Raw genomic sequence first — 26,358 nt, 5'->3', positions numbered from 1 at the left:
ATTTGTCTTCCAAGTTACTTCTTAGAAGTTGTCAAATTTATTTCAAAAAGATTTTTGTAATATGCTTTCTATATCCTTTTAAATTCTGTAAAATCTGTGGTAATGTCTCCTAGATCTTGATATTGTAATTTAAAAAATGTATAACTGATATTGTGTAACAGGAAGAAAGGTCTAAAAGAGCAGGGGAATTAGGAGGGGTAGGGGAAGGGAAAAAAGAGAAAAGAAAAAATATGAGAAGAGGAAAAAAAATGGAAACAAGGTCTTTGCAAATAGGGAAGGGTGGAGGGGGCGAAGGGAGGGCAAGGGAAGGGGAAAAAAAATAAGAACCAAGAGACTCATGTAATGGTACAAGATCCCAATGATGAATATAAGTGTACTGCATACCGAAACTGTACCAATAAATTAATGGGGGAAAAAGAAAAGCTTGCTGTATTACAATTGAAAAACAAAACAAACAAACAAAAATATACCACAATGGTTTAAATTCTTGAGTGGTTTTCCAAATGGGCATTTATAAGGATGCTCTCTTTAGCAGGGCCAAAATACTTGTGCCTCTGTTCATGATAATAATAGCACCAGCTGGCATGTATTTGGGCACTCACTGTGTGCCCAGCATTCTGCTAACAGTTTGTGCAGTGGATTACTCATCACCGAAACCCTGTGGGGCAACAATTTCTAGCTTCAAGTTTCTGAGAAGAAACCTGAGGGTCAGGGAGGACCAGTCCAGAGCTGAGATGGAGCAGAGTAGGCTCTGCCCACCCGTGACTCCCAAGCTCACACTGCTCACTGTGACCTTATACCCCTGTCATTCAAATGACCAAGAATAATGAAATGTAAAATATCCCTTGCCAAATGCCTTTCCTTGGCCAAATAAATTGTATACGGAGAGCCACTCTCTTATTAGACACATTTACCTTATGAAAATATATTTTCATGTACAAATAAGCATCTAGGAATTTCCTGAGTATTCGTAAGTTTTTGCTTAGCTAGGAGTGCTGCTCCTTTGTTAAGCATAAGCTTAGAGGCTGTTAACTATTTAACAGAAAGGTTGGAGTTGGAAGCCGCTGCTAATTGTTGATCAATTGGAAAGAGACAGAGCAACTTCAGTAATATAATGGAAGTCAATGAAAAGATGATTTGATTTATTAAAATGTGATTGATTTACAGCTTTTCCGTATATAAAACTGCATAGGCTAAGGTTCACCTAGAAGGGATCAAATTTAACCCAAGGTTGCTTCCATTCAATTTGATTGAGTGAAACTAGACACTGTAATAGCATTGCTTCTTCTACCTACTCAGGAAATCTTGCTTTCCATGTTGAGGAAAGATTTTCCAGGATAACCTACATTAGTCAAAAAATGCACCTTCCTGGAAGCCTGTCTACCTTCATTAAATGGCTTTCAGAGCACACAATGCAACTGAATAACGTGCATTATTCAAATGGTTTTCAGTGTGTACAAGGAAAAGGAGGCACACTCAGACGGGAACGATTTTAAGTAGCTCATCTGCACCACAGGAAATTCATTTCTCCTTTGATTCTTATGCCATTTCACAAGGGGTACCTGTATTTCTAGTACCCATACAGTTTTGGGGGGAGTTTTCAGCCACCTAAACCAGAGTCTGGTGAATAGTCATCACACTTTTGAAAACACAACCAAATGCCTTGCGATTTTCTAAGGAACAATACTTTTTGTACTTCTCCATTCTGACTCAAAGGTACAGTAAGATGTTTTTACTAAGTGGGATTATTTTCTCCCACGTGGAGTTTTAGGCCCTGTGACAAATGTAATGAAATCTGTCAGTCTTTCCTACTTGATGCAGAAAACTAGGCGCAGGTTTCCTCTGTCTTATTTGCCAATTTTAGGTGAAAGGGGTGAGGGTGGGGTGTTTTTCAAATGCTCTGTAGTTTGAGAGCTGGGGTGGAAGATATATGCAGTCTCCAAAGGCAAGTGTTGAGTAAATGCAGGAGAGAGGAAGCTTTTGCAAAAAGAGCCCCTGGAATCTGTCTTGACAAGCATTTTGCATGCAGTTAAATAAACAAATGTATTCTGCTGCCAGGATTTTGCAGGAATCATACTTGATGTCTGTCACCAAAAAGATTCCTGGGCACTGGTGGAGCGACAAACTATTATGCCTTAGAGCAGTGGCTCTCAAACTCCAGCATGTATCAGAAGCACCTGGAGGGCTTGTTAAAATGAAGAAGCTGGGCCTCTCCTGCCAAGCTCTGGATCCAGAGGCCTGGGTGGGGCCCAGGGGATACAGAAGCTGCTCCCTGGGGACCACTCTTGAACCACCAGCTTAGGCGGTCAGAGAGCAGAAGCTGGAAGGTAAAGGGTCACCAGCAGAGGCTCCACCTGAGCATTCTCAGGCCGTGTGCTCTTGCCATTCTAATTTAGGCTGCAGATGCCACAAACCATCAAGCAACAGAGAACCCCCAGAAGCAATCTGCTTAGTAAAAATTAGGTAGAATAAAAACATTTCGCTCATTTCTCCACAACTCCTACTTAGCTCCCTGGACATGCCTGATCAACTCTGCCCTTTCCACTTCCTGCTTGAGAAACTACAATTTCAGCACCTCCCATCCTGCTCCCACTGGATGGAAAAGCCAGGAGCTCACAGAATTTGACTCACAAGCTAATGCTTTCGGCTAGAGGTACCAGAGGTGATTCAAGTGGATGAACAGAGCCTCCATTTATGATACCTATGTACATTCTCCACTGCTCCATTCTTGGTGCTGGCAACTATTAACATTTTCTCAGCATTTCAGGGATTTACATTGGACCCCCCAAAATGAGCCAGCTCTAGGCTCCACGGTTTCATAACGTGCATTGTGTACCATTGCTAATAAACATTTACAACGTGGCATGCACAGGCCTTGCTCCATAAGGCCCATTTGGGAGAGCACAAATACTGAGCCTGTATTTAGGCCAGCCTCACACACCACATTAAATAGATTGGTTTGTTCTTATTACATTGCTTTGTCACTTGCGTTTGCATCTCCAACAGTTCCCACACCCCAGCACAATAGTTAGGGATGGGAAGTGACCGCAACTTTTCCCAGTCCTCAGGAGAAATACTTGGAAAGGAGAGGACTAAGGCTTGCTCCTCCAACAAGGTTAGAGCAGCGAGTCCAGTGTTTCTTCCCATCTGGCCACACGACAGCCTGCCCATTCCTGCACCTAGAAACCACTATTCAGATAGAAAAGGCAAGTTTAGTCCTGCTGGAGTCTGAGTGGGTGGGAAACTAGCCTCTGAAATCTTGGCCCTTTCCTATCTACTCTGCCGAGAGTTGGCATGGCTTGGTTTAAATTTTGGCTGTTATGTTTCATGGTACAGAAGTCTCTCTCCATATGTAGAAAGGGTGTGTTTATGGATCTACACCCCCTGTGCATTTCTCTATTTTTATATATGCATATTGCACAGTAATAGGGGTTTTAGGCATCAAATAAAACTATTTCCCCCAATTTCACTCGGTTTATCGTTCTGCTGAATAATTCAGCCACTATGTGGACTTCATGGACTTTTGCTTGATAAATTCACTACTCTGAGCTTTCCTTTTTATTGGAATTTTTAATCAGATTGAAACCCATCACATGGAGATCAAAGCTGGGAATAATGATGTTACCCGTCTATGTCCCAGCCAAAGGATCCTCCTCAGCGTGCACATCTTCAAATCGCTCAGTCGCTTGCTAAAGTGTAAGAGAATTTATGATGCTAAATAAAACCAGGGAAAAAAAGATGTTTTAATAAGATGAAAATCCAAATGTTAAAATAATGAGCCATCTGCATGGGTGGCCCTCTCTTGAGAGAGATGCCAAGAGCTTTACCATCTGTGAAACATTTACCAGCTGTTTCCTTCCCGTTTTTGTGAGAACATAAGAAATCCTTGCAGTTGGTGTTTCTAAGTGATACATCATAGGGAAAGAAAACAGGTTTGCCCAACTTCAGGAAGGCTGGCCTGGGCCGAATTAACCAAATAACATTCTTGGCAACTGCAGGGACACAGAGCAGCTTGCCACCCTTCTTCCTGCCTCTCTCCCTTTTCTGGGCCCCCAAAGAGGGTCCAGTCAGAAGCAAAAGATCAGGACATGCAGAGCACCCCCTGAGGTCCTTTAAAACTGAATGTTTTCAGAGAAAGCCTGCTCCTGCTCACTCCACTGCCTGCAAACTGGTTTCACCTTCTGAGTATTCAAGCGAGGTTTGGGCAAAATTGTAATCCAACCGAAATGGGGGAAGGTGTCTAAAACAGTCCAAATATTTCTGAACATGTCTTTCTTTCTTCTTTCTCTTCTCTGATCACTGTTTCACATAGCTGCCAGTCAGCCCTGTATCCCTGCTGCTTTTGCCCTGACAAGCACCTTATCTAGGTTGCCTGAGTTATGCATGGTCTTAGGATCTGAACGGAGTGCCACGCATGAATTTAGCTTTGCAGCAGGGTCTGATCTGAGGCAATGTGCCCAGCCATAAAATACTCACAGTGTGGGGTGCTGATCTATCGATGCCTCCCCAGGTTCCTGCTTTTTTACTTCCCTGTTCTCTTGCCAGAATCTGACAGAATTTTATTTTTTCTCCAGCTGCCATCTTTTCTACTTCATTTACTGTCAAATGCATTTCAGGGAACATAACCTAACAAGGAGGTTTAGTTAATGAATGTGAAGTCTTTCAGATGCTCCCCCTCAGGTGTCATTTCTGAGGACTTTAGGAAAGCTTTAGGTCATTTCTCCAAATTTTTTTCTTTTTAAAAGCCATATGCAGTGAAACAGGAGGAAAAGGAATCTGTGGGCTATGTCTGCTCTGGTTCCAGTGCCTCGAGGTTAAGCCAAACCTTAGGAGAGAAAAAATCCAGATTCATGGCTTCCTTCTGCAAAGCCCAGGAGACCTGACAACAGTATTGATGTCATCCCCAATGCGTGATTTCAAGTATCAGAGTGCAGGGATGTGCATGGGGAGAATTGCATTTCACATAAAGTAAGGCCATAAAGGAAATTTTCTAGGTCACTCAGTGAAGCATAGTCATGCTCGCTTTCCATGCCAAGAGAAATTTCTAAGTGCTGCTTTCTGTTCATCACTCAGTCACTTGCTGAGGCACTACTTCTACTTCTAAGGAGGCACCATGGGTAAAACTGCAGGCTCCCTTCTCACACGGAGCCTACTGAGTCACGGCTGGGCAGTGAAACAGACTCACAGCGCGGGACAATGGTACCAAGCCACGGAGTTTCAACCAGGGCGGGTGGCCCACCTGCCCAGAACATGTGGCAATGTCTGGAGGCATTTTTAGCTGACACAGCTTGAAAGAGAGGTGCTACTGGCATTGAGTTGTAGAGGCTGGTGTGCTTCTGAGAATCCTATAGTTTAGTAGTCTCCCTGTATCCATGGATGTATGAAACAGGAGATTGTATCAAACCCTGTAGAAACTTTGCTTTTGCTTTTTCCTATGCATACATACCTGTGATCAAGTTTAATTTATAAATTAGGCACAGTAAGACATTAACAATAATAATAATTTAAAAATGGAGCTATTACAGTAATATCTTAAATGAAGGTTACATAAATGTTCTCCCCAACACCCCTGTGTGTGTGTTTCTAGAATTTTCCATGTAATATTTTGGATCACAGTTGATCACTGACAACTGAATCCAGGGGTCCTAAGATGTACAGCCACCACAACAAGATAATGAGAAGTACCTGACTCAATAAGCAGGCAGCACCACAGGGGGGAAACCCTTTACAAAAATAGTCTCTGAAGGAGGAGATGGGGTGAGCCTAGTTAAGGACACAGAGAGGACAGGGAGACAAGGTGATCATCGGACAGAGAGGCCAGGAGGACAGTCTGGGATTTCCAGGACAACCATCAGATTTCTGGCTTGGAGGTCAGGAAGGTTGGAGGAAAAACACCATGAGGAGGTGTCTACCTTGGACCCATCCAAGCCACACCCCATCAAAGGACGTGGCTAGCACTTGCTCTTCACCAGCAGCAGTAGGGCCTCTGACTCACATGCCCCAGCAATCCAAGCTGCAGATGTAGCTGTGCCCATTTTCCATCTGAGGACATGGTGGGTGGCAAGACTTTATCTCCAAAAGTGCTACTGCCACCTGAGCAGAAGCCGATGATTAGATTTACAGCCCAGCCTCCATTTCCAGGCACATAGTCTAGATCCATATTTATATGAGTTCAAGTAGGTTTATGTAGGTTATCTACTTCGATATAATTTTGCTCTTTGCATAGTGCATATAGTTGAGTGTTCAGTTCTATTTTATTATGTTTGCTAATTGAAAGGAGCAGGAGCACAGAGCATTAAAGTTATTTTTAAACTAAAACTTGTTTATCTTAGGCTTGGGAGTGCTTTCCATTGTATTGCCACCCACCTCTCCCAGGAAATGTACCTTTCTAATTAGGTTGGGATTACCGGGCGTTCTTTAATGCTATGGCACACAATCTTACAGGGGGACCATCAGCACTTGTCACTGTGACAGGGTAATCCACAGAATAAATAAGAGTAACACTGAACCTTCAGCGTCTCTTCTATATTTTTCTATCTTCTCTCCCACAAAGCAAAGATTTCCTCTAGAACATATAAAGAGAAGGGAAGCAACTTTAGGGATAAGGAAACAAGCTTATGTCATGGCTGTTTTACTAGCTGTGTGGTATTTAGCGAGTTATTTAACCTCTCTGAGATGTTGTATCAACATTTATAGAGTTGGGGTAGCAACATATTTCTTTTTCATTTGTGTGAAAAGTTGGTGTGATTAAGCATATAAAACATTAGGTGCAGTACCTGGCGTGTGTAGAATAACTGTTAAAAATATTGACTATTTTCATACATTTCCAAGGCTCTCGAAAATAGGGAATGGAATGCACCGAGCTAACACCCCCTTAGTGTAACCTACTTAAGGAGAATGATCTTTATTCTTGTAATAATTTATGAAAACATTTTCATTCTATTTTTCTTGGAAGCAACCCAGGAAGATAGAGTGATGCAGTTTTTAAAAAATGGAAGAGAATTAGAGTAAAATGTGATTTTAAATCTTGGGTCACCAACTTAGTATTTGTGTCAAACTGGGCAATTTACACTTATTATAGGTATTATATCAGTTTCCTTCATTGTACAATGACTTCTATAATTATTCCCCTTTAGTTTTGTAGGGAGGGTGCAGTGGAGAAGGCACGTGTTTGCCCTCTTGTGTGGGAACAGATACACTCTTATCAGACTGCATCATGTGCTTGCTTTGGCCAATCAGACCTGAGCAAAAATGATGATTGCTTCTGAGCAGCATCTTTAAAGAGCTGGTGCCTTCTCCCCTCCACTTCTCGGTCAGCCTGGGTCCCAGATGAAGGGATCAAGGAACAGAGCTGCAGCTGAACTGTGACAGCTGCATAGCAGGAGCAAGAACTTGACCTTCACAGTAGCCTCTGAGATTGCAGCATCATTTGTTACTGCCTCACAGCCTGGCCTCTCACACTCAGAGCATGTAGCATGTTGAGTGCAATGGCCAGTGCATGCTATAAAATGGTGATTCCCTCTCCTTCACTGCCTCACAGAAGGAGAAAAAGAAAACCACTTCCAGCATTCTGCTGCTTTCTGCCCTCACACTTTCTTTATTTGAATAATATTTACGTTCTTCTGACTTTCGCTTCCTATGCCCCAAGGCCCTACGGGATTCACAGTCCAGGTGCCGAAGCAATAAGAACTGTGCCTCTCCCGCACCCCAACTTTTTGCCTTGCAGCTCTGGGGTACTCTCCCCTGGGAGTGTGAACTGAATCCACTCCGCACCATGTTTCTTCAGACACTTCAATCTGTGCCCAGTTGGGAAAGCAGTTTGGAGTCATGAACCTCCCAGCACTTTCAAGCTTCTGCAGAATCTGGTTCCATCCTGGTTTTCTTCCAAATAGGAACAGAATTCCTGTATGCCACAGATGCAAGAAGCAAAGTGCAGGGTTGCTATGTAAAGCCTACTGGGCTTTTCTATCTAAAATCCCAATGCCCTGACTCATATGCATGGACATTTGTTCAATGAAGAAATGACTAGGCCATGTGCGGTGCTCTCTGCTATTGCTGTTTGCATCATTTGCATGTGTGCTTTTCTTATTGAAATGTCAGGAACACAGGGAAGGAGCCCCGGGGCAATGGCCCTGAAAACATGAAGGAAGGCAGCCTCAACTGAATCACATGCCTCATGCTAGTATAACTGTTCTCAATGGCTCAACCCATTTTTCAATTCCTGGACTATAAACATGGTAGCATTTATCCCCCTTGCTTTGTCTTCCTCATAGTAAGAACTCAAAGACTTCACACATTCCACTTTTCCTCATAAGTCCTAATACCCTCCCCTTTTCCAAAACAAATTTTCTCCTCTGATCCATACTTCCCATTCAACACCTACTTCGGTAAGTCGTTGCAAGGATTTAATGAGGCGATGCATGTAAAGATCTTAGGACAAATCCTAATGCATGGTAAATGCTGTGATAAAAGTTGACTACACCACAACAATATAGAGAAAGCTCTGCTGTTAACTTCCAGTGCCTCCCCACTATTGAAATGTAGCTAATGAAATTATTCCTGCTCTCTGGTTTCATTCTCCATTATGTAGTCATCCTGCTCTCATGAGTAGTCTATATTGAAATATCAGAAGACCAATTATGAATATCAGGGAGTTCCCTGGCTGCAATTGTTCAAAAGACACACCTTAAGTTAAAGTCTAGGACAGCTGTGCAGCTGAAGAAGTAGTCATCACATGACGTGCTCTGCACCATGTCTACTGCCAGTTCCTTATTTTACAGGAAGGACTTCTTTGCGTTTTCTCTAGAAATAGCACTGTCTCTCTCCATTCAAGAGCATTGGCTTTCTCTGCTCAGCTGCCTCTTGTACGGTAGTCACAGGGAGCTTCAGAGCCAGCACCTTTTAGTATAAAGAAATGTATAGATTGAGATGGTTTCCCAGTAGACAGGGTTACAGGCATGATTGCCCATCACCTGATAGCCCCAGTGTGTTCCACACTCCTCATTGCAATGTGATAAGAATTCACAAAAAGTGTTGTGCCTGAATTTTAGGTTCTATAAAATGTCCCCACTATACCATTCCTTACCTACCCACTGGGAGTCTCCAGGTTAGCCAAATTTATTTGAGCATTCTTTCCTTTCCTTGTCATTCATTTATTCTTTCCTTTATCTACACATTTTTCAATTAATATCTACTGTTTTCCAGACACTGTGCCACTTTTTGAACATGCAATGATGAGGAAGGTAAACAAAGGTTTTCATTTATCAGGATTAAAATTTGCTTTCAACACCCATGAATTTTTCTCCTTCTCTACAGGAGTGATTCAGTCTGCAACAGCTCCTCGCTTGCTTCTGTCGATATAAAGACGACTTGAAGTCCTTCGGCACGAAGCCTTGGGAAGTAGTGCTGCCCACAGTGTGCACAGAACCCTTCGTATCTCACACTGCAACTTTTCTAAACCAATTAAAAGTTTCAGAAGTATAGGTTATGTTACCATAGAAACCAATTCTAGAAGTTGTGAATTTTCTATGTGCTCACACACACTTGAAGTATATCAGGAGTCCCAAAATTAATTAATAGTTGGAACCAGGTTAGAAGCATGGTAACTCAAGAGTAGGAGGGAGGCAAGAATCACAATGTTCTTCTTTTAGCAGGAATGATCCAGGCCAAATAACACTGCTACATGCTGTGGATGCCTCTGCCCTTGGACACTGGAACAGCTACCGTGGGTGAACGCAAACTCTCTACAGCTCTAGAGTTAAAGGCGCAGAATGGGCACATTCACCTAGTCAAGCTTTGATCTCATAGCTCCCAGGGGGTTGGTAGAGTGAAGGTTTAACTCCTTCAGCTTCTAAAAGGGGTGGTGAGAGGCACCATCTCCCACTTGTTCTTTATGCAATGGAGATTTTTCTAAAATGGAGATGAGAACTAGGAAGCCAGGCTACCAAAGAAATAATAAAGTCCCTGTATTAGTCAGGATTCTTCAGAGAAACAGAACCAATAGAATAGGATGGGTGCATGGATGGATAGATAGATACATAGATATTTACCGACCTAATATGGGGGGTTGGCTCATATGTTTATGAAAGCTGACAAACCCCACGATCTGCCATATGCAAGCTACAAGCCCCAAAAAGCAGATGGTTTTGTTCCAGAGCAAGCACAGGGCTTGAGAATCAGGTGATCCAACAAGGGTACACACCAGTCAAAAGACCTGAAAGCCAGAAATGCCTATGCCCAAGAGCATGAGAAATGAGTATCCCAGCTCAAGCAAAGAAAGCAAATTCACCCTTCTCCACTTTGCTCTTCTATTCAGGTATCCCATGGATTGAAGATGCCCACCTGAATCTTTTTTACTCAATCCACCAATTCCAATGCTAAACATTCCCACAGAGAGGAATAATGTTTTACCAGCTGCCCAGGCATCCCCTAGTCTGAGCAAGTGAACACACAATGACTATGTTGTGACAGCTTTTTAAGATTATTATTATCATTGTTTGATATTTTCTCTCACATTTGCACAGTTTATTCTCTAAATGGCCTTAGAATTTGCTGCCCACCCTTCCAAAGTTCCTTCAGAACAAGCAAAGGTGGAACCGACTGTACATAATCTTACACTGACTCCTGCATGCACTAGTGAAATAATTTACAACCTAACAAATGATGAGGACTTATCTTTTAGGCTTCTTTTCCATCATTTCACACTACTAATAATGGAGAATTTGAGATTTCAGGACAAAATTCCAAGACAATTCATACTTATTTAAAATTATGTCTATTTGACAACATATTCTGTGTTTACTTTTAAACAGTGGAGGAGTGCTTATAAATAGAAATAATAGAACAATTCAGCATTAAATAAATCTTACATCTGCTGTTTAGCCACTTGAGGGAAAACAATTTTCTAACAAGTGGCAATGGTCAAGAAAGCTTTGAAATTTAGGCCAGTTGTCACAGAAAATAACTTATTAGTTGCTAAGCTACTGGTCCGAAAAGGAACTCAATTAGGGGATACAAATAAGCTTAACTAGACCCACTCTATTTGAGAGTAGAAAGTTGTAGCTGTCAGGTGATCTGGTGGACATGTGACAGGCACAATGATTGACAAACTGGTCTTTGCTTGGCCTGAAATTTGGCTTTGATTTAGTGAGTGACTGACAGGCAGGTGTCATCTGAAAATGTGGATTGTGTGTTGGAGGGGCTATTTTGCAACAAAATGATTGACACGTTACAGAAATTGTCCCATAGATGGAGAAAACTGAATAGAGATTTGTTTTGACAAGCATTTCCTTTTTACCTGTTCATTTTATACAAGAGAAGAGAAGGGGAAGCCCTCCTTTAGGTGCTAATTGACTTATCCACTGGATCCCCGAATGGCCATTGGATTCAGGACAGTGAGGAGTTAGGAGCAGGTGTTTAAGTTCGATTTTTTACATGTAATAGAATTTTAGAACATAAGTACCCTCTCATGAGGCTCCTGCATTATGTGAATATAAGTTCAGAAGCATTTGCAGCCTTCTTTGCCACCTCTTATGAATATGGTGTCCAGATAAAATACAGGAGGGCCCTTAAAATGAATTTAAAACAATGAATAGTTTTCTGTGTACATATGTCTCAAATATTGTATGGGATACACCTATAGTAAGAAAATCATTATTTAACTGAAATTCAAATTTATCAGGGCAGCCTGTGCTTTTATTTATTATATCTGGAAATACTACATCCAGTGACTCTGCTTGGAAATGAAGCCAATATGAGTAAAACTGGATCCAAGAGGTGCTGACAGACAGACCCCTGGTGGCACCTTTGAAGCACCTGGACCCAGCCATGCCCAAAGCTTGTCCATCCATGTTTTTCTCAGATCCCAGCAAAAAAATGAAATAAAATATTCTTTCGTTAGACTAGTTTAAATTTGGCTTCTCTCCCCTTTCCCACTCCATACTTTACCTGCTCGCTTTAGCTACTGAGTTAGATTGTAGTAAGGACAACATCGTTATATCTAATTCAAGTCATACAAAATGCGAGGGACTGAAGTGTTTTACATTTCTTTTTTCTTTTTTTTTTTTTTTATCTTGGAACATTTTGGATTTTGGATTCTCAGAGTAGTGATGCTTAGCTTATAGGCAATGAGCCATTTCCTGAAAGTATATCTTACTCCATCAAAGTGGTCATTTGTCTTCTTGAATAACAGACAGGTTTTCTGGTAATTCCAAACCTTCCTACTTCTCTAACCTTATAGATTGCTACACCTGTCTTAGTTACTTAGTTCTCATTGCTGAGATAAAATAGTCAACACCCAATGTTAAAGGAGGAAACGTTTACTGTAGCTCACAGGTCGTAGAGGTTTCAGTTCATAGATGGCCGGCTCCCAAGCATGGTGGCATGGCAGAGGAGAAACAGTTCATGGCAGGCAGAAGGCAGCAAAGTAGCTAAACAACAAGCAACCACAATAGCCCTCTTTCTGTCCCTCATATTGTATCCAGGCGACCCACCCTTAGGGCAGGTAGTACTCACACCCAGAGAGAGCCTGCCTATCATCCACTCTCAGAACTATGCCAAACCAATCAGTGGGCTAATTTAGTAATCACACACCCTTAATCCCAGCATCTGGAATATGGCTGCTTCAGATTTACATGATACAGGTTCAGTGACAGAAACTTAATGTTTCTCATTTCAAGTTCTGGGAAGACAGAATGTGATTGGACTCACTCAGCCCATGTGTTCTTTCCCAGGCCAACTGAGGAAGTGTGCGGAGTCACATTAAACAAACATGGCTGACAAGGATCCCCCACTGAGGACTGCAGCCTCTCCTCAGCATCAAGAGAACGCATAACTTCCAGAGAAGTATAAGTTGCCAGCCTGCTAGTCACTAAGCTGTTGTCAGCTCCCACTCTCTCTTCTATACTCTGCTCTGTGAAGCTGGAGGCCGAGATGATACAAATTGCATAGCTCTCAGGTAGCCTGACATGAAAAGATAACAAAACAGAAATGAAGCTAACACCAGCCTGGCTGAGCTTGCTGTGAGCATGAGATTGGCAGTTCAGGTGCTCACCACCAAGAATACTGTGTGGTGCCCTGACTGCAACAGAGGACTCCAAGGCTGCGCCTGGATTACAGTTCTCAGTACCTATCTCCTGGCTACTAAGGATCAATGGAATATCAGCAGGACATACTTTCAAGCTCTTTTGGATAAAGCTATAAATATAAGCTTTTTAAATCATCTCAAAGTGTCCCTAGTGTATCCACATTTGAAGAATTTTATTTCGGGAAACTCACTTTTGTTAAGTTCATTTTGAGGATGCAAGTCCTTTGAGGAAGCAGAGGGACAACAATGTTCATAGTGGAGTCGTAGCAGAAGATTCAGGAGCAGACTGCCTGTGTTCCAATCCTGCCAGGGCCACTCTCTAACCCCATGGCACTGAACAAGTAGTATAATCTTGATGCATCTGTTTTCTCATCAGCAAAGTTGAGTGAATGAGTGCACCTTCCACATAAGTTGTGAAGGTTGGATGAGATGGTTAAGTCAAGATGGCAAGCTATGTCGGCTTGGCCAAGCCTTTAGGTTGGAACTAAGATAATTACTCAGCAAATGTCCAAATCACCCTGTTTATTCTTACTACAGGTCTCTGGAATTTTATCCCAAAAGCTAGAGGGAGGCATTATGCAGAATTAAGTCATCTATGCTAAATTGCATCTGTGCACTGAATGAATACGACCCAGAGAGAAGAGGAAAAATGTGGACCCCTCAGCGCAGAGCTCAACAAACTATGATGACTTTAGCTGTAAGTTCTGCTTTATGGCTGTCTATAAAGCTGCCCATCAAAAAGCTCCCGACAGATGACCTGCAGTAATGAGAGTGTGGAGGGAGCGACACTGCAGAACATTCCACCTGACGGGAGACAGATCATGGGAAGGGCATTCCCATAAAACACAGAGTACCTCTCCATCCTTTCCTGCTCCTTTTCAGCCTCTTGCCCGGTCCCTCGAGTTGAGGTCTCATCTCTGAATTTCCAGCTTCCACTTTTTCAATGAATCACACTTTAATTGACTCATGTCCATTCAATCATAAATTCATCAATTTCTTAATTATTCATATAGCAAATGCTTATTGAGTGAATAATTACCTCTCAGATTTATTGGGATATTTCTACATAGTGGGTTTGTTGATGGTATGATAACGGTAGGAACAGTATCAACATCTATTGAACATTTTCTGTGTGAGATACTGTGTATGCATTATCTCATTTACCTTCTCAAGCATTATCTGAGATATGATGCTATTATTAACAATATTTTTATACAATGGGAGCAATAGCTTAGGGGTTTTTGTAAATTGCCCAAAGTCACACAGCTAGTAAATTATAGAACCAGGGTTAAAGATCATGTCTAGCTGATCTAACACACAGCTTCTTAACACCACACTGGGTAGCCCCAGTGGATCTAAAATGCCAGTCTGTAATTGTTTTCCAGTAATGAATTAATAAGGAAGGTAGTACTTGACCTGTGTCACAAAGTATGGACAAGGAGACTAACACTAATATAACCTAGGATGCCTTTTATTCCAACTGAAAATGATACAGTAAACCAAACAGTAAAGCAAAACCCATAGCATACATCCCATTGCATACATCCCATTTTCCTCGCATAACTAATTGAAAGGACATTAATATATTTGATATATAATCCTCGGTTTGACAAAACTAAAGGATGGGTTCCACATCTTGCCATTGAAAATGATAGAAATCAACTCAAACTGCTTGAAGAATAACAGAATGTATGGTCTTGTATCCCTGAAAAGGTGAAGGGCAGAACTGGCATCAGGTACACCTGGAACTAGTGTCATCAAAGGTCAGTCTTTTTCTTTATTTTTCATATTCTGTCTTGCACAGTATTAGTGCTTCTTTCAGCCTCAGTGGATCCCACTGCCAATTCCAGGCTCTTCCATTCTGGTAATAAGGACACTACTCAAATCTTCCTATCTTCATATTACATAGACTTCAGAGGAAATGGCTCCCCCTATGCGGTTCTCAAGAAAAAAAGAAACCCTTCTTTTTACCTAGAATGCTAGCACACCTACAGATCTTGCTTCTGACATAGTTTTACCCACCCTGGGTCGAATCCTGGTTGCCAGAAGGAGAGTGTGGGAGGTTATTAGCTTTAGCTCATCCCTGAGAAATTATGGAGCCATACCACGAGAATGGCATTGTTGAGCACAGTAGAAAATGAACTTCCCCTAAGCAAATTCTAAATGGTATTATTTAAAGGAGGAGGATGAATAAAAGTTAGGCACCAAAAACAATTGGGGTCCATTATATCCAATAATTCAGCTTTTTATTTAATTATCGAGTGCCCAAACATAGCTCCCTGAAGCACACAGTAGCTCAATTCAGCACTGCACTGAAATGGAAATTTTACCTGATTCATTACCATATTGGAAGCATTTTCTAAACCAAATGCAACATTTCTTTAGCATGAGTACATGTGGTATTTCTTTTCTTCCTGAAGTGCTTCAGAAGTCCCAACCTTCAAAATGCCTCGAATATGATTATCATCATTATTCTCCTTTATATCAGCTTTGTCTCATGCATAAACAAAAGGTATCAACATGCAACATTTCAATTAAAATCAGATTAACTACTGTGTTTCTTTACGGGGTGGTATTTCAATTGCAGTTTGCTCTGTGCTGTTTATTCGACAAATGTGTTTGGCATGTGTAAACTGCTGTGAATCACTTTTCTTTTTGTGACATTTTGGGCAGGGGGAAAACTGCATGGCTCTGTAAATGACACAGTTCACTACAAGTGGCAGTATAGGAATTTGAAATTCTTAAACGACTTAGCATTTCCCCTTCCAGCCACATTACAGATCACAGAAGCGTAATATTCTGGGGGATTTGGACCAATCAGAGAATAGGAGTAGAATTTTTACAAAACAAATGTATGTATAAATTAGCACTCTCTCCTCTTTCCAATAAATAGCAATACTAATAGATCCATGGTGTGAGATACGGAAAAGGGTGCTATGTTCTACAACTATTCATCTTGTCAGGGAAAGGTAGGATTAAGCAAACCTGATCAGCTCAGGCTTCAGCACTGTGCAGAAGCTCCATTCAAAACTCAGATGGCAAAATGTATCTTTTCTTCATTTGGGTTTCTCTTTGGAAGCCTCTTGTGATGTTTTATGAACTGTACAACTTCTTGTGAGGTATATTAAAAGGTTTAAAATTCACAATATAAATCACACCCCCTATAAATCACAGTGCAGCACACATTACGTGGTTTGAAGATTTCTTCTAACCACAACTGCTGTCTTTGAGCTGATGACAAACGCAGTGTACGTGGGTCACAAAAATTCTAGCAAAAATCATCCAGGGCTGGTTTTGTATCTTTGCCTGATTCACATTACCATGGTGTGTTGTTTTCATCAGAGAGGGCTGCTCTATACTTTCCCAACTGCTCCCATTAGTGCTTCTATGCCTACCTGACCCATCTCATCCTCCATAGCTGTGGGAGAACAGGAAGGCAGGAGATAGATGCATCAGGGAGTTACAGAGTGTGTGCACGTAAGGACCTGGCATTGGAAAATTCGCAGTGCAGGACTATGACTGGTTTTCTGTGTTTTAATAAGGGGCACACAGTCTCCTTCATTGCTGTCTTTATTGCACACTCAATTGTGAGTGGCTAATTTGGGAGTCAGCAAACTACTGGCCAATCCAGCCAACTGCCTGTTTTTGTAAATAAAGTTTTATTGGAACACTACCATGCCTGTTCATTTACATATGGTCTATGTCTTCTTTTCCACTGCACCAGCAGAGCTGGGTAGATGCAACAGAGGCCAATATGGGCTGCAACAGGAAAATATTTACTATGTGGATCTCTCACCTAATTCTCTAAACTACTAAAGAAATATTATTGCTTGTTGCATACCTGTAGTTTCTTTGAATGATTAGGTCCCCTGATATAAGCTCCAGTGCTTTCTTTTCAGGATGGACGCTGGTGATGTTCGTAATTATCAGTTCACTACAGAACTTCAGATCACAAGCTGCTCAGGGACCTCTCCTGGATCTGACTGTAGCAATCAGGAAAGCATTTGACTCTTTGTGACAGAATACTCTTGCTGTGCCTTGAGCAATGAAGACCTAGGCTCTGTCACCTAATGAGAAACGTGGGTGAGTATGAGTCTAGGTTCCCCACTGACCTAGAGTTTGTGCTGACCATCATGGCTCCAGACCTTCACTGTTCTTTTTGTCCCACTAGGCTCAACCTGCCAATTCCTCCTCATCCACGTCACTTCCTGGCTTCACATCTTCTGCCTCTGCTCCAGACATCCCATTCTCATACCTACTTTCCAAGCAGAATAGAAAGACCATGAGCATGAAGGGTTTTCTACTACAGCTACAGCTTTTTAACACTGAATGAAAACCTCCAGCAAACTCCTGAATTCTTTTGTCATTGATCAGAGTGATCACATTTCTTCCAACATTTGTCATTGCTGTGCTCTCATGGAACAGAACAAGACTGGAAGCTAATGGATACTCCACAACTAGTGCGTGAAAGTAGTGATGGGTGCATAGGTGAATTACAGACAAAATATTTCTAAGTTAGTTTAATTTGGTGGCAGCAGTGGGCAACAGGGAATGGCAAGAGAGGTGGTCTTTGGTGATAAAACTGTTGGGAGCAATCACTTCACCTTAACTTTTCCTTTTGTAGTGGGACATGTAAGATGTCCAAATAGAAAATTAAATATTACGGCAAATCTTCATGCTTTCTGATGGTCCAACATCCATGTCCCAAGTTTCTAGTAACAATTCCCTAATATGAAGAATCAACTTTCTCAAACATTGTGATGTAAATGCATTAGGCTGCAGCCCTGGTCCCAGGAGAGGGCATCCATCCCAGATTGGTGGTTTTCCATTCCCCAACCTCAGTGCTTGGTTCAAAGACTGATACAGACCCAGAGTAACACAGCCAGGAGGTCTGAAGGCCTGGCATTGCTGCTGGGGACGAGGCTGCCCGTGGACACTGTGGGTAAGCCAGGCTGAGTGAAGCCCACATGAAGAAAAGTAGAGGCCCATGATGAGCGAGCATCTGGTTATAACTGTGACTGAGCTAGATATTTTATCCTCCTATTTAAAATAACAGAAAGCCCAACTCAATGCCTCTAAGTCATAAGGAAAATTGTTTTTGACTCATTTAACAATAAGTCTAGACGTGGGCAGATTGACTCCAGAATGTTTATTCACTGGATCAATGGTGTCATCCAGATCTTGGGTTTTAATTTTTGTTCTTGTTTTTACTCTTCATCTCTTTTTTACTTCACTCTAAGGCAGCTTCCTCCTCTTCTTGGTTATAAGATAGCTGCCAGCAATGATTTTGCCCCTTCACGTTCAGCAAAAGAAAGCACTCAGGTGGAATTTCTGATATTCTACTTTTTTGGACCTTTGTCTTCTCAAGAACCAATCACTGTGATCAATGGGGGAACGAAGACTGCTGATTGGCTTAGCCATGAGCTAGTGGGAGGGCCTGCTTGCCCAGAGGTACAGAAGTCAAATGAGAAAGAGTTAGATACCCCAGAAAATCTGAGCTTTGTCAGAAAGCATCAATGGAGTGAGTGCTGAAAGGAAAAGTAACAGTGCCTATTAAAACTATCAACTGCAGGACTTCTGGGTTATGTACTGCCAAAATTTTTCCATTTTATCCTTAGATCAGTGTGACTTAGTTTTCTTTTCTTTGTAGCCAAAGTGTATTTATTATGGTTGTATTATCATTTTATTGCTCTGAAAAAATACCTGATAAAATCAATTTATAAGAACAAAGATTTGTTTTGGCTCATGGTTTCAGAAGTTCAGTCCATGGTTAGTTGCTTCCATTGCTTTTAGGCCTGTGGTACAGCAGAAATATCATGGGGGAAAGGTGTGATAGAGGAAAGCTACTCAACTCATGGTGGCTAGGAAACAGAGAGAGAATGAAAGGGTCAGAGGGAAAAGGGCTGGAACCAAGATATAATTCCCAACATAACACTCTCATCACCCACTGCCTTCAACTGGTTCCCACCTCCTGTTTCTGTCACCTCCCAGGAATGCCATCACATTATGAATCCATCAATGGATTAATCCACTGATGAAATTAGAATGATCATGACTGAATCATTTTCCAAAATCCCACCTCTGAACACATGAGACTTTAGAGGAACATTTCAGATCCAAACCATAACAACCTTGATAAATGTAGTTGGGAATAGACAAGCCATATTTCAGCCACACCACCTGCTAATCCATATCATCTTTCCATTTTGACTTTTCTCTTTGGAACTTTTTATGGCCTAATATACTATACAATTTATTTTGTATATTGTCTCACTCGTTGATGATTAACCTCCAGGACAGCAGAAACTGGTGTCTGAGCTTTTACTGCCTGTGTCTATAAAAGTATTTGCCTCATAATATATGCTTAGTAAAAAAAATGTTGAATGAATGAGTGAAGGTACAAATAAATACATACATGTATATAGAAGAGGAAGGCCCCTCAAAAATCAACCAATTCAATCTATAGAGTTAGCACTGGGACCTGAGGCTCTTGAGAGCAAATCCAGTGTGTACCCTGTCCCTCCATCCTGCATCACTGCAGTCGCCCATCGGCCAGCTTCTCTCACTGTCCATGGCACTCACTGTTTTCCTCAGTTTAGCTCTTTTCCCTGAGTATTTACATTTCTTGATGTGCACTTTGCTTACATATTTGGATGCCAGTTCTTTGCATTCACAACCAAATAAAGGTGCCAATGACCTTTTGCGAGAGTACTGGTATGCACTAAGGGACTTTCAGCTTTTATTGTAGCTCTATCCCTATGTCCTCAGTCTCCTTTCATATTTCTCACCACATGCTTCTGGAAAGCTCCTCTCCTGCAGTCCCAAACCATCCAATGTGAACCCAAACATATCCCAGTTTTCATACCAATGGCAGCTTGCTCCAGTGGTCCCCCAGGCTGACTAGATGCAATGGCTCACCTGAGCAATATTCAATGGATCCAGAGCCCTCTGATGCCCAAGTTGGGTACTTGTTGAGAGCTCTTCCTGGTTGGGAACCCAGGTAACACCATGCCTCTCAGGCACAGATGGTAGCCAGGTGTGGCTTGCTCAGCTGGGCTCCATCTTGGAAGCTCTGATGAATCTTGCAGCTGGAAGTGGGTCACAGCCCTAGCAAATCCTTTACGCCATCAGGGCTGCTGATCTCAAGCATGGCCAAGTAGAGGTGACTTAAGCACTTTATGCTCCTTCTGCAAATGTCCCTGAAATCCTCCCCTTTGAAGGTATCACCAACTGTTTTGTGCCATGAAGAACTTCATGGAAAAGAACATTTAATACAAATAAGCAGCCATCCAAGCTACTGTGCTTTGTGAATGCAGCAACCAGCTATTAATTCAAAAGTTTAATGTTAGAAAATTTGAAGGAATATAGATTTCTAAGAGTATATTTCCAAGTCAGATTTTTAATTTTGGAAACTCATTCTCTCACTTACTCATTGTGCCAACTTGAATTGATGTTTCTCCCACGTGGCCCTCAGGTCAGCAGTAGCAGCACCTGGGGACTTGTGAAAATGGAAATCCTGGGGCCCCAGCCCAGACCTACTGAGTCAGAAATTCTGGGAGAGTACTCAGCTTCTTGTGCACTCAAGTTTGAAAACCACTGACAAACCCTCCAATCTGAGCTTCTTTACATAGCAAATGCAAGTAATAATACCTTGCTTTATAAGGTTGTTATATGGATTGGAGTCAATAGATTTTGCATGTCAGGCATTTAGCACAGTGTCTGGCACTTTGTCTGTGTTCAATATGTGACAGCTGCAATTAATGTTGTTATTATTATTGGATTTCTTTTCTAGGTGACCCACGAATCAGCTCAGGAGTTGGCATGCCTACCTGTGAAACAATAAAGAGGGAAGATATTTTAACATTAATCATTATAACAATAGCTAATTTATCGAGCTCCTCCCCTGTGCCAAGTGGCTAATCACTTCACAAACACTGCATTCGATGCTCATTAGATGAAAACTCTAAGAGTGCACTCTGCACCCCCCCTTTCACCGCTGAGAAAATGTGTTGGAAGAACACAAGTGAGTGGCCCATGATAATGCAGACAGAGAGTGGGAAAGCCAGCACCTGCAGCCCCGGTTAGTAGTGAGTCACCACCTGACTCCCCAGAGCAGTTTGCAGAAGGGCTGTGGCGGTGGCCACCTTTGCACCCACAGTATTATTTTGCAAATCTCAATGAGAGGCTGGAGATGTGGCTCAGTGGTAAAGTACTCACCCAGCATGCACAGAGCCCTGGGCTCAACCCTGGCCCTGCAAAAAAATAAAATAAAAATTCACTGATATCACATATTCACTGTAATACAAATATCAACATGATGGCTATAATTACAGAAGATTTGAGGTCAAGTTTTTACTTGCAATGATTTCTTTTGGAGAGTCTAAGAGTCAAAGGGATGCTGTTGCTGTCCTCCCTAAAGTCTTCTGTGACTCTTAATTTCTGCCACGTGCAGGATAGGGAAAAACTTGGACAGAACTAAAAAGGCAGCCCAACATATGGAATCAGAGCCATTCCCTCTGGCTGCATTTTGGGGCCCTGCTCACCTGAACCCTAAGGATGAGATACCGTCAAATGTTCCTTAGTCAAGAGTGTCAACACAAAAAAAGAAAAATTAAAGCCTTCTTTGTCCACAGAGGTAAATCTTTGGGTACAGATTAAAAGGAGGAAATGTGGCCCATAATTACTGTTAAGTACATGTTAGCAGTTGTACTTCCTAATATGGGTCTCTGGTCCTTGACAAATGCCAAATGTATGCCATTTTTCAATACCACACAAAATTCTGGCACACAAAATACCAATGACATCCTATAAAACAATTTTTTAAATGAGTAAAATTATATGTATATCAAAGGAATTTCAGGATGAGCGGCTGTATTTATAAAATGAATACATTTAACCCATCAAAATGATGTCTTGGGGTAAAATATATGTTTATTCAGTGCAAAGTATTCATTTTATCCTAGAGAATGTTTCAGGGAACAAAACCTCAGAGGTTTTCTTATCTGAGGAAAAACCAATAACTTCGTCTTTCATTCGAGAGTTTCTTTCTGCCTGAATCTCAGAGGCTGGGTCTCAGAGACGCTAGGAGATGCTTGGTTTACTGTAAAACTTCCCAGTGTCCCTAAAATGACAATACGGACACCAGACCGCCAAGCAGTCCCTAGTTTTGGCTTCTTCCTTGCATTTTATTTTCTCCCCTCTTGCTAGCCCCGCCCCAGCTCGCTCTTGAAAGGCCTTCTGTTCTGTCAGCCATAATGACATCTGCTGGCGGACACAGGAAGTCATAAATCTGTAGGTTCCCTCTCAACCAAACCTTGTTAATGCTGCCATTTATCACAGGGGCTGGGATGCTGTCTCAGGAGGGCTGGGCGCCGAGAGTCCATTTTCTCCCTTAGCCCTTTCCCAAGAGAGCAACCATCTTCACAGCAGCTACTTTCTCATCTCGCCTTTGCAGACCTGAAAGTCAGGCCGACGCAAAGCCCACCGTGAGCACGAAGCTCTTGGAAGGAAGCCACTATTCCAGGCAACAATAGGCTCCACTTGATGCTGCGGGACTGAAGCAGGGCGATTCTGATGAGGATCTGTCCCCCTGGTTTCAAACAGGCCCTGCCTGTCGCCAGGAGCAGAGGGGAGGGTTTCATCCCTCCAGCCCCCTGCTTGGTGTTGCTTTCAGGACAAAACTTACAACAGGGTGAGCTCAAAGAGGATTATTAAAGAGGATTACCAAACGTTTGTGCTGAACCAGTACAGTTGATGCTCATGTTACATCTCTGAGAAATCTCTTGTTTCTGGAGCCCTGATTCGGGACCTTTACCTTCCCGGGGTGCATTGTTGCTTTGGCTACTCAAGGTGGGGTCCCTGGGTCAGCTTCAGAGCCTCCCCACTTGGAGCCACTGAGACATGCACGAGTCTCACTGAATCAAAAGCCACACTTGCAACAAGCCCCCCAGACACTTCCTGTGCACACACAGAGATCTCTGCCCTTATGCCCGGCAGTGCTGTCCTCGCTCTGCCCCCTCGGCGGTTGGATCAGATCACTCTGCTTGCTGGAGACGGCAGGATGCTGGGCAGCCTCCCAAGATGAGACTGCCACAAAGGCCTCACCCAGAAACACCCCTGGGGTAGGACCACCCCACAGGCTCCAGATGTTGCCAGGTGTCCCCTGGGGGAGGGAGGGCAACATCATCCTGCTGAGGCCCCAGAAATGTAAGCTTCAATCTAACCAGTAGCTCCAAGGTCACCTAGACAATTGTTAGAAATGCATGTTCTTTCTAGTCAGGCAGGGTGGCGCACGACAAAAACCCAGCGCTCTGAGAGGTTGAGGCAGGAGGGTCCTGAGTTTGAATCTAGCCTGAGCAACTTTTTGAGATCCTCTTTCAAAATTTAAAAAAATTTAAAATGGGATGAGCATGTAGCTCAGTGAGAAGGTCCTGGGTTCAATACCCAGTACCAAAAAAAAAACCATTCTCAGACCACAGGCCACTTAGCTGTGCCCCTTCCAGAGGTGGAGGAGCCCGGGAGTCTGTTTAACTCTCTAGGAGATGACGACAACACGCACACATAAGATCCTTGGGCTGCAGAGTGTGAACAGAGCAAAGCAGTGTGGTACAGGAGCAGGCACTGGGTGACAGGGAAGTCGCAGAAGCACCGCATAACCAAGAGGATGCAGAGCACAGGGGTTAAGAATACAGGAGCCAGTGCCACCAGGGAGGCTCTGCATGTGAATTTCTCCATTTGCTCTCTCTATACCCTTGGGGAAGTTAACCAACCTGAGCATGCCTCAGCTTCACCACAAGCAAAATATAGACAACAGAAGCACTGAACCTGGCCAAATTGTTCAAGGATGGATATGTTTTTATGTCAAAGTGCATAAAACAGTGCTTGGCACCGAGTGCTCCATAGACGTCGTCTCCTGTGTAATCATTGCTATCATTTGCCTGTCCTGCCCCTGATTAAGGCCGCTAAGAGCCAGGCAGGTGCGGTGTTTCCTGCTGCGCCCTCTGCAGGCAGCTGAGGCCTGGCACGGAACAGGCGCTCCAGACATGGGCGGGAAACGGGCCGCGCCATGCTGGTGGAGGGGTAAGGACATCACCATCTCAGGGGGCTTGACTCCGTGCGCTGTTGCCTGATGTCTGCATGAGAGTCCAGCTTCGTGGGCATCCCTGTAAGTTGGTTCCCTTGCAGATGTAGAATATTGAGCTAACATGAGTTTAGCCCTGGGTACAGATTAGATCGGACCTCAGCTAGATCTGAAAGCTCTCCCTGAACAACAGCCAATGAGCAGATGCTTATAAAAAGGCTAGCGATGTGCAAGTGCTTCCCAGGGCTCACCATGTATCTAGTGTGCTAAGTGGTTTACATTTGTTCGTAGTGTTCTTTCTACACCCCTAATGGGGTCAGTGATAGGATTATCCCCATTTCACAGATGAGAAAACTGAGGTCCAAAGAAGTTAGAGAACCTGGTCAAGCTGGAAAATCCTTCTCTAAGTGCTGGACTCCACGATGCCAAACCCATGCCCAGTTTTCTTCCCTGATGCCTCCCTGGCCTACACACAGTGATCACATGACTTAGGGTTTCCGGGACAACCCTAATTTTCAAATCCTTTGCTTAAGAACATACTTATACATGTCAGAGCACATGCCTGATTTTGCTCAAAAGCTCAAGCTGTGACAAGAATGAGAACTCTGCTCCATAGTCCCACTGTGGACCCAACAGGGAGGAAGAAAGAGGCCCATGTCCACAAGGAGGCTGACAAACCCAGGAAGACAAAAGACTCTGAAGCAAGAACCAAGCTCTTCATTATCAGCCAGAAGAGAGAAAACATCCAGAGCGACATGCAGCTGAGTTTCGGGCTCACTGCTGCACCATGGTGTTTCCTGTGTCCAGCGCCACACTGAGAGGGGAGGACATGGCAATGAACGCAGCCCCTCCTTGCCCTCATCAGGTCACACAGTTCAGGCAGCTCTGATCTAGAAGGCATCACTGGTACCGTGCCCCTGCTTCACGTAGCCATGGAACTGACAGCTGCCACCAGTATCAGGGCCCCTGTGATGCAAGGAAGCCCAGGAGCAGTGCCAGACCCATGGCCGGCAGAAGAAGCTTGAACACCGCTGCTCTCCCACCCTTAGGAGGAACACCTCAGGAGGAACTCAGTCCTCACCACTTCCCCAGCCCTGGCTGTCAAGGGGAGGACTTGCTGGCTGCCACACCCAAGCCAGCTGCTTCCCTTCCTCCCACTGGGGGTTTCTAGCCTTATTTCCCAAATAAACTACTTGCAAGCACCATATTTTTTTTTTTTTTTTGGTTCTGGGGATCGAACTCGGATCCTTGTGCTTGTGAGGCAGGTGTCAGAGCCACTGAGCTAAATCCCCGGCCCCTTGCACGCACATTTTATCTCAGTCTTCAAATGTTTATCACCAGGGAGCAAGAGCAAGAGATTCCTTCTGAAAGTGGGCTGCCCATGCTCCCATGGTATCCAACCATTTTAAGTCTGTGGGCTCCTCCACTTGCTGGACAGCCCAGCAACAGCTGAGGGGAAAAGACAAGCTGTATTGTTGGGTAAAAACAGCCTTTAGGACAAGTCACTTTGACATAAACCTAGCAAGCAGGGGGAGAATCTCATGAAATTTTAAGGACAACAGGATGCTTAACGCCTAATCATAATAGATAAGACAAGCTCCGGATAACACAGAAAGGTGTCCTCAGAGTGAATTATATCATTCTCTATTTGCTTCTGAAAGTTGAGGGGCACCTTTGGGCACACAGTTCTAATGAGTCCAGGAAGTGGAGCTTGATGCACAGTTGAGGTGGCATAAAATATACCAGAGCCCAGGACTTAAAGGCTGCCTGTCACATGGTTCTGGGCTGTTCCAGTCTTTACTTTCACTTAATGTCTTCCTGTTGCTAATGAAGTTGAGCAATGGATTCCTGGGCCCAAGACTTGGTCTGGATTCTTCAGCAGCGGCAAAACAGTCACCAGCCATAAGGAGCCAACTCTAAGGGAGAAATGTGATACATGTTAAATCTAACAGCTCCGTATCCCAACCTGTCCACTTAGCAACCATCCTATTTAAAATACATATGATGCTTAATTGCAGTTGCAAAATTCTATACCTAGCCATATCACAATGGTTTGTCAGAAGAGAACCTGATAACTTTGGGAGGATTTATTCTGAGAAGCAAGCTTGCCAATGGCTTAAGCATTGACAAATTTTATTGTCATCAACCTCGACTGCTTTTAAAAAACACATTTCCTGGGCCTGGGATTTAGCTC

General features: G+C 43.1%; 1 long non-coding RNA gene across 3 annotated transcripts in view; it reads right to left on the bottom strand.

Annotated features, from left to right (window-relative positions):
* Nucleotides 1-2,639: 2,639 nt before the first annotated feature.
* LOC110344556 (uncharacterized) overlaps nucleotides 2,640-26,358 on the bottom strand; it is a 29,394-nt gene continuing 5,675 nt past the window's right edge. Inside the window, exons 2-3 of one of the 3 annotated variants that reach the window (XR_015446004.1) lie at nucleotides 16,926-26,080; nucleotides 2,640-15,025 (exon numbers count right to left, since the gene is read on the bottom strand). This is a non-coding gene — a long non-coding RNA (uncharacterized LOC110344556). Of the gene's footprint in view, nucleotides 26,081-26,358 lie in introns of all 3 variants that reach the window. The other 2 variants (XR_015446005.1, XR_015446003.1) reach the window with 2 other exon arrangements.

This window comes from Heterocephalus glaber, unplaced genomic scaffold, assembly GCF_053883595.1.
Source record: "Heterocephalus glaber isolate CG9 unplaced genomic scaffold, H.glaber_assembly_v1.0 deba00001673, whole genome shotgun sequence".
Lineage (NCBI taxonomy): Eukaryota > Metazoa > Chordata > Mammalia > Rodentia > Bathyergidae > Heterocephalus > Heterocephalus glaber.
This window is presented reverse-complemented; position numbering and strand designations above follow the sequence as displayed.